The 18,959-nt window shown below is 37.4% G+C and overlaps 1 long non-coding RNA gene across 1 annotated transcript in view; it reads left to right on the plus strand.

The window, feature by feature from the left end:
* LOC106629159 (uncharacterized) overlaps window positions 1–18,959 on the plus strand; it is a 63,095-nt gene that overhangs the window by 22,116 nt on the left and 22,020 nt on the right. The window contains exon 3 of the long non-coding RNA XR_001332320.2: window positions 15,056–15,241. This is a non-coding gene — a long non-coding RNA (uncharacterized LOC106629159). The remainder of the gene's footprint in view (window positions 1–15,055; window positions 15,242–18,959) is intronic.

Here is an 18,959-nt window from a genome sequence, read left to right on the forward strand (position 1 = left end):
GAAAAACATTTAAGTTTTATACTGTTGCACCAAGTTTCTGTGCTGTCTTTGTAGCTGGTGAACATGTCCTTGGTAGAGTCAGTGGTGCCTGGATAGTAGCCCTTTTTTCATCTGCTTGAATTAGGTGCCAGCTAGGATCTCTAAAGTGTTGGTAAAACTTGTATAATGCTGATGGATACAAGGTTTACAGGAGAGGCAACAGGAGCTGAGGCAAAACTGCCAGGACATTTAAACTGACAGCACTTACCTTTATGTCTAGCTACCTTAATTAGACCCCAAATGTCTGCTGTAGAGTAAGCTGAATCTCTCTGTAGGCTTTTTTGACTGTAGAGGACTGCATGGTTTAGGTGTCTTACTGCAAGTTTAATCCTACCCTAAGTGTCTTTGTCTTACTATTCTTGAATCTATAAATAGGCAGGCATACCTGTTGAGATAAAACCTGTGTAAGAAGTTCTCAGAAGTATCACAATTTTGCCTGCGAATGTCAAAATGGTGTATTTTTTAATAGATCCATGCAGTGTTACATTGTGGCGAAGTGTTGACAATGTCCAGAGATAATCTGGCATTTCATTCCCAGAGTAAGTCTCTTTTCCCTTGAGTAAGTCTTTCAGGATTTATTATGGCTTTTATTCTCTTTGAAACTATATTGTCCCTTCTGTCTGCTACCTAATCCACGTGGATGTTTTTCTGTGCAGAACATGTGGGGGCTTTGAAAAGTTGCTAACACTGTGTTTGTTCTCTACCATCTGACAGCCTTAAGACAGGAAGCTAAAGGGTTTCAATTTCAAGATGGATCAAGTGGAGCATATTGGAAACCTGTAAACAAGAAGTCTGATCTCCCCTCTTCCTCTTAAGTCTGCACCATGGCAACTATCTACACAGAAGGTTTTCATGTCTTGTATGAGGAAATCTGTAAAGAAGCCTTGTTGTTCTTTTGTTCATTTCTATCACAAAGATATTTTATACAAATATATCTGGTGCTGTCCTGGAAAGTTGGGTGTTTCATTCCTGGGAGGAACCGACTGCAGATAGCAGCTTTGTTAAAAAGATGGTTTTTTTTTTTCTGTTACATTTCCTTCTGTGTCAGTGTGCCGAGCTGAAAATTCGATTGTAAAGGAGATGTAAACCCATAGTAAAAAAAGCATGTAAGTTTGCTAATCTGAGCATTCTCCTCCTCATCAGGAAAATCCTCAGGTTTTTCAGATTAGTAAAATGGAATTAAAATGGTAGCTTTAGAAAAAGGAGGATGTGAGTGTTTCAGTACAGGGTTTGAATAATGAAAATTGGAACTTGACACATTTTTGCCATAAGCATTTTGCAGTTGCTGCTTATGAGAACAGTGTTACTTTGGAATGTTTCAAATCTTCTGTCAGCATCACTGATGTAAGACTGGTTTAGCCCTTAAAATGCCAGGTGGATATACATTGAGGGGCAGAAGTTATAAGTGCTTCTCTTAAGACACAGGCAAAAAGCTGCAAGCATGAAATAAATGTATGAAAATCATCCTTGCGTGAGTGTCAGTTGGACCCAGGTCTAAGCCTGTCTACCACTTTTTTGTGGTTATATATGTCAGTTTTCTCCACTGCCAACTGAACGTTTGATGTTTGTGAAGGTACTTGCACAGTGAGGCTGAAGCTTAGATATTCCTGGCTGAGTATTCTCCTTGAGATGCACACACAGTTTGCCTTGTGTTCACAAGTGCTTATTGTCTACAGCTCCTCTTGACTATGTAAGTATACTCATTTACTCATAGCTAAAACAGATTTAAAATATTTCTGTAAAAGGTATTGGTGCTTTAAGTGCTTCAGACTTCTGGCACTTACTCTGTGACATCGTGGGGCATGGGTGATTAGACTTGGTCATATCATTGTTGGTGCTTCTCTTGTAGAGAAATTTTCTGAACTGATGGCAGACTACACTTGCTGGGTGTATTAACTTAAAGGTAGTGTCATATGCATTCTCCTCCATGAAAGCTATAGAACAGGAAAATGCTCCAGATTGCATCTATAGAATGCCTACTGTCTGTTTTGGATACTGGTGAAGTATCTCGGTTCCTAGAGATTCAGAACCTTCTAGTAGAATGTGTACAGATAAAGCAGTTTGCCTTAGAAGTAATTTTTAACTTTTCAAAGATGTTTCTGTGGTTGCAGCAAATCTGTTATGTTGTGCGAAGTATGCGAGTAGAAACAGGATGTGCTAAAATTGCATCATGAACTAAAATCAGAGTTGTGACATCCATCATATATTGAGAAATAATTTACACTAAATTTCTTGAACTCTTACAGGATATCTTGCAGAATATCAATTTTTTACTGAAAATAATATCTGAAGATATATATCCTCTAATTTTCATTATAAGCAATAAATCATAATAATAAATCATCACTTAGATTTGATTGCATTTTGGCTTATATTGCTAATACTCTTTAATTTGCTGGAATGGATTAGTGGAACCAGTTTTTTCCTCTTAGGAGAGAAATATCGGTAGGTGGGATAAACATTTCTTTGAACTGACCAAAAATGTAACTAATGTATCTTGAATGCAGTTATGCTTGGAGGCTAGTATATATTACAGGTTTTAACTGTGGTTTATATCTGCTCTTATTTTAAGCCTCAAGACACTTAAAACAAGGAGCGAAATATTTACATTTTAGAAAATGAGGTGTGTGCTTTCAGATCTTCTCATGGAAATGACTATTGTTGCAATAAATTCTAATGCAGAAGATTTGTGTCAACTTTATACTTTTCCAAAGAATGTGAAGACCTGTGATGTCAAATTGAACATAATTTAATCTTCACTTCCACATTTATCACTTCAGAATGAAGGACTTTTTTGGTTAAAAAATTAAAATCTGAACCCAACTTAACTTTCAATTTCCTCCTTGGTTCCTGTTTTAGCATGTCTTGGCGCTGCTCTTGTGTTGGTGGGAGGTGTCACTTTGCTGAGCTCTAGGGAACAAAGTTTCCTTGCACTGGCATCAGCAGCATCAGGAGAGATTTTTTTGTTATGAAGAGGGTGTATATATTACTATGCTTTTGAAATTTGTGTTTTTGCCTCTGCTGAAGTGCCTAATGATGATGGCAGAATCATTTCTCATACCATCCCATGGTAACCTCAGTGCAGATTGTGCAGCCTGCTGGGGCTGTGAGCAGGCAAAAGCTGGTTGTTGCAGCCTTGAACAGAAAGTAGAGTATGTCTAGCTAGAAACATAAGTCAGGCTAGGAGGGACAGTAGTTACCTTGGCTTTTTAATCACCATCACGAGGTGTTCTCACTATTTTACATAGCCTCCTAACAAACAGCCTGTGTGCCACTTGCCATCAGCCCTCTCTGGGTTTGTATTCAGCACAGAAGATAAAACCAGGATGTTGCTGAACTCTGCCTAACACATCAGTTCCCTTAGTAAGATACATAGAATTGCAGCGCTGGTAAAAAGTATCTCTAGAAAGGAAGTACCCGAACTGCTTACATCCCTTTCTTCTCCCTTTAATACTTGGCAGGCTTTCACTTGGCTTGGTCAGGAAGTTATTATGGGGTCTGTCTGAAATAACTATCTGCCTGCCCTCATCTTTATCTAGAAAGGGCATAGGCCTTTCTATGTATAAAGTTGCTTTATTTATTTAAATTGTATTTTACCTTATTATTTTCCTATGTGACAATTTAGCTTTCCTGGTGGTTTAAGACTTGCAAAACAAAATTAAGCCTCTCTCCACTGTTTGGTTTGGTCTAGAAGAGGATTTTTGCAAATTAGGTCTTCTGAGAAGTAAGTAGCCTGCTCATTTTTGTCTAGAGAGGAGCTCTGGACATGAGTAGCACCATTCCATGTTAGCAGGATTCACAGGCCTGAAGAGGGGAACAGGATGAGATTTTGCAGCTTCAACGTGGGAGGCATTGGGCACAGAAACTTTTTAAGATATTTCTGTTGCCAAGCCATTTACTTAAAAAATTCTTGTGCTGGAGTCTGTCTCTGCCCTTATCTTCTGCAGCTGACCCTCTAGTTTCTTCCTTCTTGCTTCTTGGATGGAGCCTGGATTTTCATATTTTCTCTAACTGGCAATTCTTTGCCTCTTGCTTCATATCAGCTGTATCTCTCATAGTCACCAGGCAGGTTGTAGGGCTGGAAGTGAGGTAGAAACAAGGAAAAAATGTGGTGCCTTTTTCTGTTTTGCCTGTTTGTCTTGTGTTATATATTGACCATATGATGTTACAAGTTTGATTCGTTGGCAAAATGCATGCTGAGAGCAGCTTTTTGCTCTGTTCCTGTGTTAGTAACTGTGAGATTGAAACCACTTCAATTACCAGATGGACTGGGTTTTCCAAAAGTTATAATTCTCATGAACTTTGTGAAAATTAGAGTTTATATTTATATATCCTACCGTTGGATTATAGTTTTCTGTATTTATTTGTTTAAGTACAGGGTACAGCATGTACTATTTTGATGTACTATTTTTGGTGATCACTGTATTGTTCCACTTCCTTAAAATAAATAAAATAAAAATAGACTAATACTTAGCAGCATGCTAAGTGGTAAAAGGTTGATACTAATTAAATAAGATTGTCAAAGTCCATGTATGAGGAATTACAGATGGTCCAATCCAGAACCTTTGTAAATAGTTTAGGTACTCCGCCTTTGTATTTTCACAAAGTTTGGGTAGTCCAAAGTTTTCCAGTGCATTTAAAAAACCTTAAAACTAATCACACAAGAAAAAAGTGTTCCTTTATTTTATATTGGCATCACTTAGGCCCCTCATGTGCACATGTGAAAGTTAGGCAGCAGGAGGACAGGTGGGGATGGAAACATAGAACTGCTGCTAAATTGGTGCCTCTCAGTTCCTTTGTTCAGCGTAAGAGGTACTTTAACCACAGTAAAATAGATGTGTTTTTTCAGGAGACCTCCATGCGAAATAGCTAAAAAAATATATCAGCATTTGACTAATGCTTAATTTGCTACTTTTTCATGGAAAAAGAAAAATACTGCTGTTTCTCTTTCTTTCAAACTATTTTTGTTCCAAAGTATCTGAATCTGTCCTATCAGTGACGTTGCTGTTTCTATAAACACTGTCCATGAGCTGGCTCCAGGACTCTGTTTGTTCAGAGAATGAGTTGGGAGACTCCCTTCCAAGACAGGAAATGGGACGATGTGTTAAGCTTTCGCTGGAGATTGTTCACTTCCACAGAAGCTATATCCTCTGCAGGAAAACAGAGCTTGGATCCCTGCCACAGTGTGTCCGTGATATTAATGGGTAGGAGAAGCTGTGCCTGCTTCAGCAGCAGTCTGTTAATTCAGAGAAGGGGTTAGAGAACAAAGTGGAGTTTGATGAAATTTAAATGTGACACTTAATCCCGTTAGCACACAGAGGGAAAAGTTTTTTGTTCCATGGAGGGGAAGGAAAAGAGCTATTGAATGTACCTGAAATCTATGCATCAGGAAGAACCCATATCAAATGGAATCTGGGTCCATGCCTTCTTTCGAATACATCATCTTTGCCAAACAGAAACCTCAGCTGAGTTTCTGTACAACTGAAGCCCTGCTTGTTTTCAGCCTGCAGCAAATGTTCTTTAATACAGATGAGCAACTCGATCTTCTTTGGGTTGTTCACATACCACAGTGATGAGCCTTACTGAAATATTACAAAAGAAATTTTAAGTTTACTGCCTGTTCAGGAGAAAAGAAAGTATGTTCAGGTGAGGGTTTTTTTACTGTCTTCATGGTCAAGTAGTGATTTTACTGCTAAAAAAATTCATTTTTTTCAGTTTCAGCATTGCTGCTTCAGGTAATGCCTATTCTTTTCTCTTATTTTTTTCTTTGACATTGCTAATTAGTCAGCCTTAGCCAGTAATGGGTTAAATTACTTCCTAAGTTGTCAGTCAGATGTTCAGTGTGACTGCAGCATGTGGTGGTGCCAAGCATCATGATTTCAGTGAAGTCCTTGGTACAGTTCTGGATTGCAGTGGGTACATGAACCTGCCTATGAATGGGTGGAGTGTGGGGCGAGGCAGCACAGGTGGGACTGGTAGGTGTAGCCAGCTTGAAGAGGGGGACTCTGAGGGAGGCTGTGAGGGTGGAAATTGCATTTCTCTTAAGACACAGTGACAAAGGAAGCACGAATGAGTTGTAATAGAAACTGTAATGTGGAGTGCCAAGTCTGTCCTCGAGTGATACTGGAGGTAGAGAAGAAGGCTTACTAAGGGCAAAGAAGCTTGCAGATCTTGATAGGCCTAGACCATGACAATAGCTGTTGTTTGATTCAACTGAGAAGGGACAGGTGGCCCTAGGAGGATATAAAGATTTCTTAGAGTGTTGTTTCTGGCAGTAGTTTTCTGAATGTGTTCTGGTCACAGCAAGATTTTTGCCTTTCCTTCACTAGATAATGTCGTGTAAAAGTGAACCTGGAAGACGAGGAGTTGCTGGAAATATGAGGATCAGTTGAAAAAACTTTAATTTAGATTTTATGCATAAATAATCTGCAGACTTGGGTGTTTGGCTAGGTCTGTGGAGTTGCAAGTATTAATAATGTGTTAAGAGTTAGCAAGCATATTTTTCTTGAAGTTTTGGAGAGATGAAGAAAGATTTAATGTGTACCATTGGACACAGAGTAGAGGCAGTTTTCTGGACCATGTTCACAAAGGGAATGGGGTTTTTTTAGTTGCAAAGTAAACCATCCAGATTGAATGCACAGAAGAGCTTTTAAGCATCTCCACTCTAAAAACAAATGGAATGTCTTCTGAAAAGGAAGGAAGGAGCGGAGTAGCAGAATAAAAGACATAGTTCTGGACTGTACCAGAAAAGATTGGCAACTCAAAATACACAGCGATGGAATAGTGCAAATATCTTTGGACTTTGGCAAGAACTCTGTTTGCTAAGTTAACCTGAAGAAGATCTGGGATGGGAATAGGATGAAAGTATGCCGAATATGGCATACTTTGTCATTAAACTTATTTGTAAGTCCTTGAAAAGGGGATGTCTTTAAAAACAAATGAACCAACATAACTATTTTAACATGGTTAAAGTAGCCATAACGTGGTTATAGTAACATCTACATGTTACTTAACATGTAATGGTTAACATGGTTATAGTAATCATAGGACACTAGCAATAGGAAATACTTCCTGCATTGCTTAATTCTTATATATGTGAATATAACTCTTAAGCTAGCACTGGCAAGAAAAATTAAATGTACAAGTATGGCAATTTCCCTTTTTAAAAAATCTTTAACTAGAACTTTTTTCATTGAGGAAAAAAATGTGTCCACCTTCTACACCTGCACAGGCATGCTGATACTGCCATGTAATTGAAATGCTAGCCTCTTTCAAAGTCTCTCAGCTTGAATGCCATTTGCCATAGTGCATTCAGCAGCAGAGCTAACCACTTGGTGGGTATAGAGGAAATGCTAGAAGATACGTAATTTAGGTACTGTAGAGGAGAATCCAGAAACCCCTTTGACACTCAAGGGTGAACTTTAAAAGATTTCTGGTAATTAGGTTGTGCTAAATGGTAACTGACTGTAAGCTTCTTTCCACTCATTTTGCTGCTGATGTGAACTTCCAGTAACTTTTAAGCTCACCTTTGCAGTTTGGGTTCTGCAGAATCTGAAATTCTTTGTGTTCTTAAAACTTAGCTTTTGAAGGAGTTATGTTTCTTGGGTGAAAGGAGCCAGCTATTCTATTATTCTGGCATAGTGTGGAAGCTGGCTGTTGAGTCATGTACTCTCAATGCTGGTAACATTCTTGAGATTTCCTGAATAGACAGTAACTGGAATAGTACTTATCATCTGGACATAGCGAACTTGGTCTGAGCAAGTGGCACGTGTAAAACTGAGACACTTGGTTTTGGTTTTTGCATGTTTTGAATGTGCAAAAAGTGGGGGGAACATGACTTGCATAAGAGCCGTTGAAGAAACAAGTGTTTACGTGTAGGGAATTTGAGGGAGGGAAGTTAACAGAGAGAAACTATGAGCCTCAAGGGTACTTGTTACTATTAGAGCCAAGACTCAGGAATTAAAAAATTCAATTTAAAGAGTGCACATAAATTACCTCTTGTTTTAACCTGGCAAAGACGTGCAGTTGTATGGAACAAAATAGGAATTGTGAAAGGTTACCTAATGAAACTCAAAAGCAAGGTGAAACATGCTTATAGTTTTTCTATTTAATTAAGCACTTCATCAGGTTTGCAACAAACTTTGCCTTTCCTCTTGAGTCAGTGATTAGGCTCCTCCAGGAGAAACTTCTGAGACTACAAAGCTCACCAGAACTGAAGGGAGGTTCCAAGGCTTAGTTTAGGTATGAAATTAAGAGGTACTCTGAGTGCTTCGAGGGTTTCCTGTGAAGCGATTTACTTCACATTCTTTTTTTTTTTTACATTTGCCGCTGCTCAACTTGCAGACTTACAGGCAGTTTGTACTCCAGCTCCCCTTCAAAATTATATGATTTTCAGGATGCTGCCTCTCTGCTTTTTATTTCTCTTTTTCATATTAATATCCCAAGTTATCGAGCTATCTATGTTAAGAAAACATAAATACTCAGAAAAAAACCTGTGTGTCTGTATTTCTGTTGCTCTCTCAATTTTATTTAACCTGAGATACGAAACCATACAAAAGAAATCCAAGAGTGTGGTAGGGAAGCTGAAACCTCAGAGCTGTGCTGAAATGGCCCTATAAGGCAAGACAGATGTTCCAGTAAGTTATTTTCCAAACTATTGGCCTAAAAAGTTAATATTTTGTTCATGGTTTTTAACTCACCAAGTTTCTTTTAATTATATAATTTTTAAAGTTTTTTTCATTGTACTTAAGAAGATAACATGCACTGAGTTGATTGCATTTAGTTCTTACTAAATAAAAAGAAATTTTGTAAGACTGTGCAATAAGCCAGTATTAAAATTATACGCATATTACTATTTTATTTATTTTATGATTTAGTTTTATTGTAATTATATTACATTACTCTTATGCAAGCAGGTTTTCCTGATATAAATTTCCACAGGTCAATGTATGTTGCTTTGCTTACCTGAATATTTCTCACAGAATGGAAATCACAATGTCACTAACATTGAGTAGTTCTATGCTGAGCAAAAATTTTAAGTTAGGTTTCCTAATCACTTAACAATTCTCTTCTTAGTTTCTACATATTCTGGTATTCTCTTAATACATATTTTTGCTTCAAAGTAAGGCTTGTTGATTGTGGTAAGGACAAGAAGCTCAATTTATAAACTTGCAAAGCTGAAAATTCTTGCTGTGACTAGATAATATAGATTATGTTTGGCATTGGAGAGTGGTTTCTTTCCTTTTTTGGTTGTTTTTTAACTTGTGCATTAATGGTCTGAAGTAATGCCTGCTCTTTAAGTAGCCTGTGAAACCTCTCTAGTTAATGGCTTTAATAACCAGGTTTGTAACTGAATTTAGACACAGAGCAGAAAAAATGTTTATATGCCACATTCCTTGCTGAAACTAATTTCTACCATCTAGAAATCATAGATTTAGATATTTATTTGCATGAAGAAGTTAGATAAAGTCTGCCATTAGAAGTTTCAAAGCAAAAACATCTCAGCCAGGGATGCCCCGGAAACACTTTCCTTTTGCAACTCTTGTAAAAAATCAGAGTTGGGGAGAACGTGGGGAGATCCTGTGCTGTAGCACAAGGACAGACATGGTAATGCTCGTTTTGCAGAAAAGCTTTATTTAGCTTAGCAGCCTCATTGCTAAATATTCCTTGTCACTTTGCAGCATAATCTAAGGAGACTAAAGCTATTTAGGAACAGAGGGAATGTGAATGTGAGGGGCTAAGAATCTGATGAGCATGAGAGAGGAGGACATTGAACCTTAATGATAGATTATTTCTTATCAAGATGGTTCTTGTTGTCCTGAGGCAGTAGAAGTTTAGGCCTGTTCTTACAGCTTCGTTGGGTTTTGTTCATGTTGATAATGTGCAAATGAGGGCTACTGTGTGGGTTTTTTTTAAATCAGGAAGGGCTGAATTTGTGTACCTGGACAGCTGGGGGGAATGTTAAATAATTATCCTTATTAGTCTGGAGTAGGGGGTTGTACTAACAATTCTCTAGGCTGCACTGACATCTGGTGGTAGTTTATATGTTTATACAGTATTTGAAATATTTTTCATTCAAAGGTTGGCCAACTAATTCCCTGTCTAGAATATGCCTGCTTATGTATTTTGGGCTGTTCCACCTTATTTTGTGCCTTATGTGTGGTGGCTGTTGTTTTCCCACTGTCTTGCTTCTGACTCTGGGGCAAAAAATTTGAAATTGTTGAAACTAATAATTATTTTACCTAGCTTAAAAATGTATTGACTTTTTCAGATTGTTTTTTGTGTGTCTTATAGCAGTTATGCGGAAAAGGAAACATTATTTTATTATTTTTCTTTCCCTTCAAATATTTGCAAGTCTTATGAAGAAAATGAATGCAGTAGTTTTCTTTCTTTGAAGCTGAAAGGAGAGCTGAAGGAGAACCCCGAGATCCACCTTCATTTTTAGGTCTTCCCCATCAGACAAAGACTCCAGGGTTCCTCTTTACGTACTCATATATATAAATATGTATTTCTAAAGTGAAGCACAGAATGTTTAAGATGGGAAGAAACAGAATTCATTGTTGTGGGATTGAAGTCATCTTAGAAACATGCAAGGCTTTTTTTTTGAGAAAGTTGATAGCAAATCATTGTTACCAGGATCACAAGGTGTTGACTGAAACTGTGTGGCCTTCCAGGAACAGGCAGATGAGCAAGCAAACTTGGCAATTTTGAGAGAAATTGTTCTTCATGTAAGAAAACAGCAGTAGTGAGAGCTTTGTAGTTTTTGTGGTTACCGCACAGATATGGAGAGACAGGAAGGGGGATCCACCAGACTCTAGCTGAGCTCTAAGGATGCTTGACACTCTGACTGCTCCTTCCCAAGTCCAAATCTCAATTCTTCAGACTGACTTGGCTGTTACACTGTATACTAGATGTTTCTTGAGGGGTAGCTGATCAGTGAAGGAGGTAAATTGGGAATGTCTCCAAATGTCAAGACCACAGTCTCCAGGATTCCATCAGGCAAAGAGGGAAGAATTTTGAATAGCTTGCAGTCTTCCCTCGGCCTCCTCCTCTTATAGCTGTTTGTATTCAGAAGGGGGATTCAGCACAAGTGTTTTGCCCCTCAAGTGGGTCTCTGCAAGTGGGTCAGGTAAGCCTCTATGTAGGCAGGTTCCCTCTGTGCATTATGGATTTTGATGAAGATTCTGAGATAGTTTTAAATTTCTGTAAAAAGCAGTGTAAGAGGCTTTCCTATATAAATAGTGCGTCATTAGTTTTGCTAATCACATAATATTTATAATATTCAATGATAATTGCCCCCATTTTAATGGTGTGCTTGATGCAGAGCAGAAAGATTAGCTTTTTTAGAGAGCCATGAGTACACAGAAGGTAGCATAAAGTAAGCTCATCTTACAAGCCTGTAGGGGAGTTAGACTTTGCAGTATATATAATTTTCTCCCTGTTTGCAAAGAGGGTACTTTTGCTTTATTTTATGGTCCTCTGCTGTTGGGTGATATAATTGAGTGGTTCTGGCTATAACAAGTATTCTCTAAAGTGAGCAGTGAGTAATTCGTGCATGTTGGCACCCAATTTATTGTCATTACCAGAAATTAAACATCTAACTTGCTACAAAGGGAAGAGAATATGTTTTCTTTTTAGTCCTTCCCTTTTGTGCTTAGTTGTAAAATAAAAGAAAATTAAAGACTATAGTTTCTTAATAGTAGCATTTACTGGGCAACACACAGTCTCTTCTTTCCAGGTGATGGCAGGGCAGTGCTTTAGTTTCGGGTTATTATTTTGTTGTTGCACCACATTCTTTTAGCAGCTGCTTCTTAGATAATTCTCTGTACTACATTTTACAGTCATATCCCTCAAGTGTAGGAGAGTGAAGCCAAGGGAGAGCAGGTTTTAGGATCAGGTAAATAACTATGTCACTAACACCTTGCCTCTTGGAGATCTGGGGGAGAAAGCTGTACTTAATTTGCAGTACTTAATTTTTACTTTTGTGATAACTTTGCTGAGACCATGATCACTTGTGTGGCTATCGGTGCCTTCCCTTAGAATCTTCAGAGGAAGAATTTTAGCCTAGCTTTGTGCAAGGCTTGCTGGCACATCGCCAGCTGCATTTCTTAGACACCTACCGAAGGATGTGCTTTGCAGTGGAAGCTGGGGCAGGCAGGTTGCTGTATCTGTGTACCTAGACATAGACAAGGAACTGTGCCTGGCAAGTGGTAGGAATTTCTTTTGGCAAGGGGGTGTAATATATGTAGCTTCTTATCCTCCCCAAGTTCATGCCTCTTGGACTACATAAATATTAGTAAAAAGGGAGTAGCCAACTGAAACAATTTGGAAGTCAAAGGCAGTCAATAGAGAAGCTGTAGAAATACTGTGGACCTGTGCTTAAAATCATCATTTAATTGCTGTCATGTTCTTCTGTCATTTGTTTTGACTGTATGCCCTTTAGAATAGGAATTACTGTGTTGAGTATAAATTAAGTTCTTGCCAAAAGATTTCCTTAAATTGTTTGAAGTTACCTGGTGCACCTTTCAGAAGCACATCTGAAATATATATGCAAAACTGACTTTTGAAGTCCTAAGTCACTTGTCTTATTCACTTAAATGCTAAAGCTTAAGAATATATAAGTCTCCAAAGTGTTTGGGATTCTGTGAGACCATAATATGTTACTTACTTTTTATTCTGATTTTTCTTGTTCTGAAGCTCCAGATTCTTTTTGCTTCATGTGTTTTGAGTACTTCCTTGTCACTGCATCGTTTGCCTTGACAAGTTTTCTTCTCTGTGTGCTGACAGTATGTTGCCTGTTACAGCACTGGCTCTCGCAATTTTCTTAGATATGAAGCCCATAGCTCCAGTAGTTCATAGGCTTATTTTGAAAGCAGAAATTTTTCCTGCTGTAGACAGTTTTGTGGTTTTTTTCCTTCTACTTACCTTTTAGCAAATACAATATCAATGCTTTCTGAATTTACATAGTTGTGTGTGGGTTTTTGTATTGGGAACATACTAGGTTATTGGGAGAAGAGTAATTTTTTTGTTCCATGTGTTAAACTTGGAAGAACTGTTCTAATGTTAGAGTGTAAAGTAAGTTAATATTTTCTAAGGCAGCTGTCTGATTTTTAAGCACTGAAATTTGAATTGTACTGAAAACGTAATTATAAATAGCAGTTCTAACCAGTGGTAGTAAAATATGCAAACCAAGATGATATCATGATTGATGTTTTAAATATAAAAAAATCATCGTAGCTCTTGCAGGATCAAAATAGGATCTGTTAGCAATAGAAATATCAGACACCTGTCAGCTGAAGATTGAAGATTTACTGTGGTAAATTCTATCAAAGACTAGCACAGTATTATTTTTTAACTTTCTCTTGTAAAAGGCTGAAGTGCCTCTGCAAATCATACTTAATCTGCAAAACCTCGAATGAGAAATGCAAGGTCTCTTGCAGCAGTTCATGTGGGATTTCAAAACTGGCTCTGCCTCCAGGAGGAGCTGGGACTAGATTACCTATTGAAGTGTTTACACCTGGATTATTCTGAGATTTACCCCTTTTCCTTGGTCTGAGAGAGCAGCAGCTCCATGATTTTATTTCTGCACTTTTGCTTTTGTTTCTACCGATGGATTCATTGTTGAGCCAATGCCAGTCAGTTTCTTGCAGGGCTACCTGGCAATCTGATTGGTGTGGCTGCTTGATTAGAGACAGGGATTTTCCTCTTCTGTTGTATGCTTGACAGAGATCCAACCCACAGAACCCACAGACATGTAAAGTTGGTGGGGTGTTTGAGGAGAGATGCATCTTCTTAGTGCAGAACTAGCATAGGTTGTTTAACTGCAGACTGGAGAGATGATTTATTGAGGACACATAGCATGAGAAAGAAAACTTTTAATTCTTACAATTTGTGCCTTGCTCTTGCAGTCAGTGTTCTTTTATAGAGGACTAAAAGGTAAAGATGATCTATCTGTGTCTTCAGATCTATTTCAACTTTAGAGCCTCCTGCAAATCTCTAGGCCTCCTTGTGAGTGGCCAAGCAATAGACAATTATGTAGTCCCCTTTTTTCCCCTCCTTCTGCTGTTGTGTTTCCTGACCAAATCAATTCCCTCCAGGCACTGCCTTTTAGATATCTATCCTGAATTTTAAAAGTACTGGAATGATATGTAGATAATGGTAGAGGAGAAAACTATGTAGTTACTTTGGTCCAAATAAAACATACTTCATGCCACAGATCAGCTGTTTCCTCAGAAAACTGGCCAGTACACTATGCTATAAATTGTGTTCATATGATAAGTACTGTACTAGTATTGGGGCAACCCTTCTATGGGTTGTGCTCTCAGCTAAAGCTCCCACCTTTGAAGCAGATGAACTTTTTTTTCAAAGCACATTGCTGTGCTTCTGTAACACAATTTGGGACCCTGGTTACTTGAATATGTTTTTTTTTTTTGCATATGCATTGTTTTTTAAAGCAGAAAGTATTAATAATCTTGTCCCAAAGTTTTTCTTATGTTGTACTAAAACCTGTTTAAGTGGAATTTTTTTTCTCTTCTGAGGATTTTGACTTTTGTTCTACATGATTTTTTTTTTTCTTTTTTCTAAATGGATTATATATTTTTTTAATTTTATTTTGTTTGGGTTTTTATTTTCCTCTTAGAGATGATGCCTTCAAGGAAACTGAATAATTAAAGTGTTTCTGAGAAGAAAGTACAATCTCAAATGCACCTAGACTGCTGTTAACAGCCACATGTGGTTATTTAACCAAACTCTTCAATTTGCCAAGCTATATCTTTAAAAGTATTCTTTTCATCACAGTATTCAAAAGTGTCCTTGAACCATCATTCCTCTGTTAATTAAAAATAAGCTAGATAGTGTAGGCATTCTGTGAGCCAGCACTCTAAATATCACTTTTAAATAGTGTTAAAAAGCTTCCAGTCCTTTGGAAATTACATGACAGCTCTTACTTGTAGAATGCAAAGACCATTTTTTCTGCTATGTGCACTCATTAAAATGGTGAATTCTCTGTTTTCTGCAGACACGACGTCAAGACATGCAAGAGTATTTTGGAGTGAACTGGCAGTAAGCCTTGCAGTACCATGGTGGCAATAACACTGGCTGTCCTCTGGAGATGCTGAAGCTCAGCCTTATTTTGAACTTCTTTCTTAGACCCTGCAACCTGTTCACGAAGGACTGCTACTGATTTGGATTCATATGGTCATGGGTATGGATTTTTTCCTCCCATTACATGACATCTGCATGTTTCCAGCAGTCAGTGATGAAGTCAGTACTAGGTCTGCTGACATTTGATCTGTTCTTGGGAGCTCTGAGTGACAGGTATTGTAAACATCCTACACTCTCAGCTGTGGAAACTAAGAAAGCTGGGAGAAGGCTGTTTACTCTCCCTGCCTTGGAAATCATCTGGAGAGCAAAGATGGAATATTATGTTGACTGTATTTCTGGCAGCCTGTATTTCATACTTTACATTATGGTGTCAGTAAATGAATTATGTCATTATAATGTCATTATACGTGATAATATCATCCATGTCTTGTGTCCAGACCAAGGTCAGAAGGGCTTTATGATATGCTTTAGCTATACTGCTGGCTTGAGGGAAACTTAAATAGTAGCAATAATACACTGTAATGCTTCCATCCTTAAGCAGCAATTAAAAAAGACCTGTCACACTGTTTGTTTACAGGTAGTGATACACAAAAGTTGCAGTGTGAGCATCTTCAAGTTGACACATCAGTATTGTATTTAATCAAAATCACCCTTAAATGGTTGGTACTTGTTTTTCTAAGATCTACTCAATTCTTGTTTTCTACCCAAAAGTGCTAGAAACAGAGGTTAGAAGGCAAAAAGGTTTTAGAGGAATTCAAATTTCAGTTTCTTTTCAAAGAAAATCAGAGGTGTCAACATCAACTCCGATTCTAAATTAAATTAGGATACAAAAGTCTTATACCTTATGTTTTCCACTTGGTGTTCCCTACCACTTGCTCCCCAGACTGTATTATACTTTGTGCTTTGTCCTGGCAATCTTTCTCTTCTTTCCTGTATTTCTTTCATTCTATATACTGTAAACCAAGTAGAATGTAGAATAAGCTGAAAAATAATTTTCCTTTTAGATCTAATGTCCTGCTGGCATGGTACTAAATACTCTTAAAGTGAGTTTTGCAGCTTTTCTTAAGCAGGGACTCTGGCAGAAAGAATATTGTTTCCTGCTTTTCTCTTTTTCCTTGTTTATGGGGAAGGGACACACCTTTTGAAAAAGAAATTTATCATATTATAGTTGGATTCAAAGATCATTGTCTAGTTTCTTTTGCAATAGCATTCTTATGTCTTCAGAGCCTACTGCTTCAGCTTTTTAGAAAAGACATTTAAATATAAAATCTTGGAAATAAGGGCTTTTAGAAGAGTTTAGTTTTCAGGTTTTGTAAAGGGATGGGAGTAGAAAGACAACAGGTAAAAGAATGTGTAAGGGTTTGAAGTAGTACTTACACAAAATGAAGAAAGAAAGAATTCAAACTTTCATGCAGAACTTAAAAAAAGTCAGTTATTTGAAGTAATAATTATTTTTCAGGCTCTGTCTTGCTTTCCTATTGGAAGAAGCAGTAAGAGGTCACAGTGCTGTAGTGAAGGACTAAATTGATAAGTAAAAAGAAGGCTTATGATTTGTGTAGTAATTTCCAAGAAAAGCAGAGTTAACCCCTGCAAATGATTGTTTTAAGGAGATGTTAGCTGTTCAGACTAGTCAGACGATAGGGGGTAGCATTTCCTAATACACATGGTTCCCTTGGCAGACAGAGATTTCAGGGGATGGTGGAGCACAGTTACTTCCTCCACTGCATGACAATACTGATTGTATGTAGACTGTGCTGTCTGGGAAAGACAACCTCCTCATGGAGGTAACTTCCTGAATTTCTGAGGTGTGGGTTTGTATATTATTTTTATTTAGACATGCTTTGGGTTTGGAGTCATTATTTTGTGTCAATTGAAAATATTTCTCTATATTTAATATTACTTACTTATCACTGAATAGTGAAATTCCATCTTCAGTTTCATCCATCTAAGACTCCAATAGTCCCAACTTTGTCATACGTTTTTCCTGGCCCACACTTTCCTGGCTTTGTACTGACATGATACGTTTAAACTGCAAACCAATTCAGTGTCTTGACCCCACTGAAAACTAATTAAGCAAAACAGCTTTTATGTGGATCAGCTGCTTACTCCACCACTGTCCTGTGGTCTGAAATGCTACTGAAAGTACTAGTTCCTTCAAATATGGCCAGTTTCCTGAAGAAAAAAAAAACCCCAGCATTTATTTTGAATAGATTATGTAATCCTAAAACAATAAAATAGTGAAATTACAGGATTTTGAATATTTTATTTGATATTAGTCTGTTGATGCTGTCTGAACACTATTGCAAGCATGGTGTTAAAATAAATTCAGATTAAATTGTTTTAATTGAAATCTTTCATTTTTTGAACACCATTTTATGATTCTTCTGTAAAGATTTGTTGGTAAAGTCTAACTAAATTGTGTTGCTAGAAGGGAGTAACTGGTAATTTTTCTATCTCCAGACCTTTAATTGTAAAGGTATCTTCTGATGTACCTGCACCATACTGAGCACTGTATAAATTGCATCATTTCTAGATCACAGAGGTTTTTTTCCCCCCAAGGTATTGCTTGCCAAGCCAAAAGCAAACGTGTCCTTTTCTCTTGTTAATCCCAGACTTCAAAGAGTTGAAAATTCTTTCCAGTCTATCAATTAAACATAGAATTTTTCTATTGTGGAAAAAAAGATGTAACAGGGCTGTTTCAAAAGCCTGTTGCCAGTAATGAGTTTTGGATTGGGTCCATGGAGAGGTAATCTGGATAGCTACCACCACAAGTCATCTCTGGGAAATTGCTGATTGTAGGCATGGCCTTTTTTTCTTGAAGGGTGGTTCTGCCAAGATGCGAAAATGACTTGTTCCAAGTGATTCTTGGCACTACCCTAGACCATATTATTCCTGCCTGTTACGGGTCAACGTGCTACATTGATTGTTTTGTTATGAGGAAAAGGAAGCTTCTTGTTATCGTGTTTCTATATTTCTAGCCTTTTGTCTTGGTTTGCTTGGGTTTTTTAAGCTACATTTTTGATTACGTAGTCCTTCAAGGTAATTGTCAGACATCCATTACATTCGGTAATATAGGGAGTGACCATGGGAAGGAAGAAAGAACGTGTGGGAGTACTCAGGCAAATCTGTTGCTTGTACTGAGAATGCAACCTGAACTTGAGATTTGCAAGTGAAATATTAGAAAAATATTGTACTGAAAGTTTCAAGGACCTGCTAGTGAGGGAAATGAGAGGTGAAAGGAGACAAGAGGTAATTGACTTGTCATCCAAAGGGTGAAAAGTAATAAAATGTTGATTTTAAGTGTAAACACTTCCTTGATGATGCAGTGTAAGAAAGACATAATTTTCCTTAATGCTTATGCAAAAGTCAAGTTCTGTTTTATGCAGTAAATCTCAGTGTCACTGATTCTAATTCAGTACAGGAGAATTCAAAAGTCTATGACAAGCTATTCTACTTTGAAGACCTATATCAAAATTGAAAAAGAAAAAAGAATTTGCTTTGAATGAAGAAGAAGAAAAACACATTATGTGGACTTCAGTCATAATTTCCCTGAAATGAGAGATGGAGTTCTAGATCTGAGTTTTCTTTGTGTTGTGATTGAAATAAAAACATGGAAAAGCAACTGTCCTTCTTCAGAATGCAAACAGGTGTGGAACATCTGCAGTACAGATATTCATTCATATGCAAATGTTTATACAGCATAAAAATACATTAACTTAAAATCTGATCAAACACTCTGTTTGATTCAGGTTTTCTTCAAAATTAGGTTCTGTTTTTAAAAAATATTTTTATGTAAACTGATTCTCATAAAAATTATG

Source organism: Pseudopodoces humilis, chromosome 3, assembly GCF_049639895.1.
Source record: "Pseudopodoces humilis isolate 2021_Gansu_Grassland_sample_001 chromosome 3, ASM4963989v1, whole genome shotgun sequence".
In the NCBI taxonomy this organism is placed as follows: domain Eukaryota; kingdom Metazoa; phylum Chordata; class Aves; order Passeriformes; family Paridae; genus Pseudopodoces; species Pseudopodoces humilis.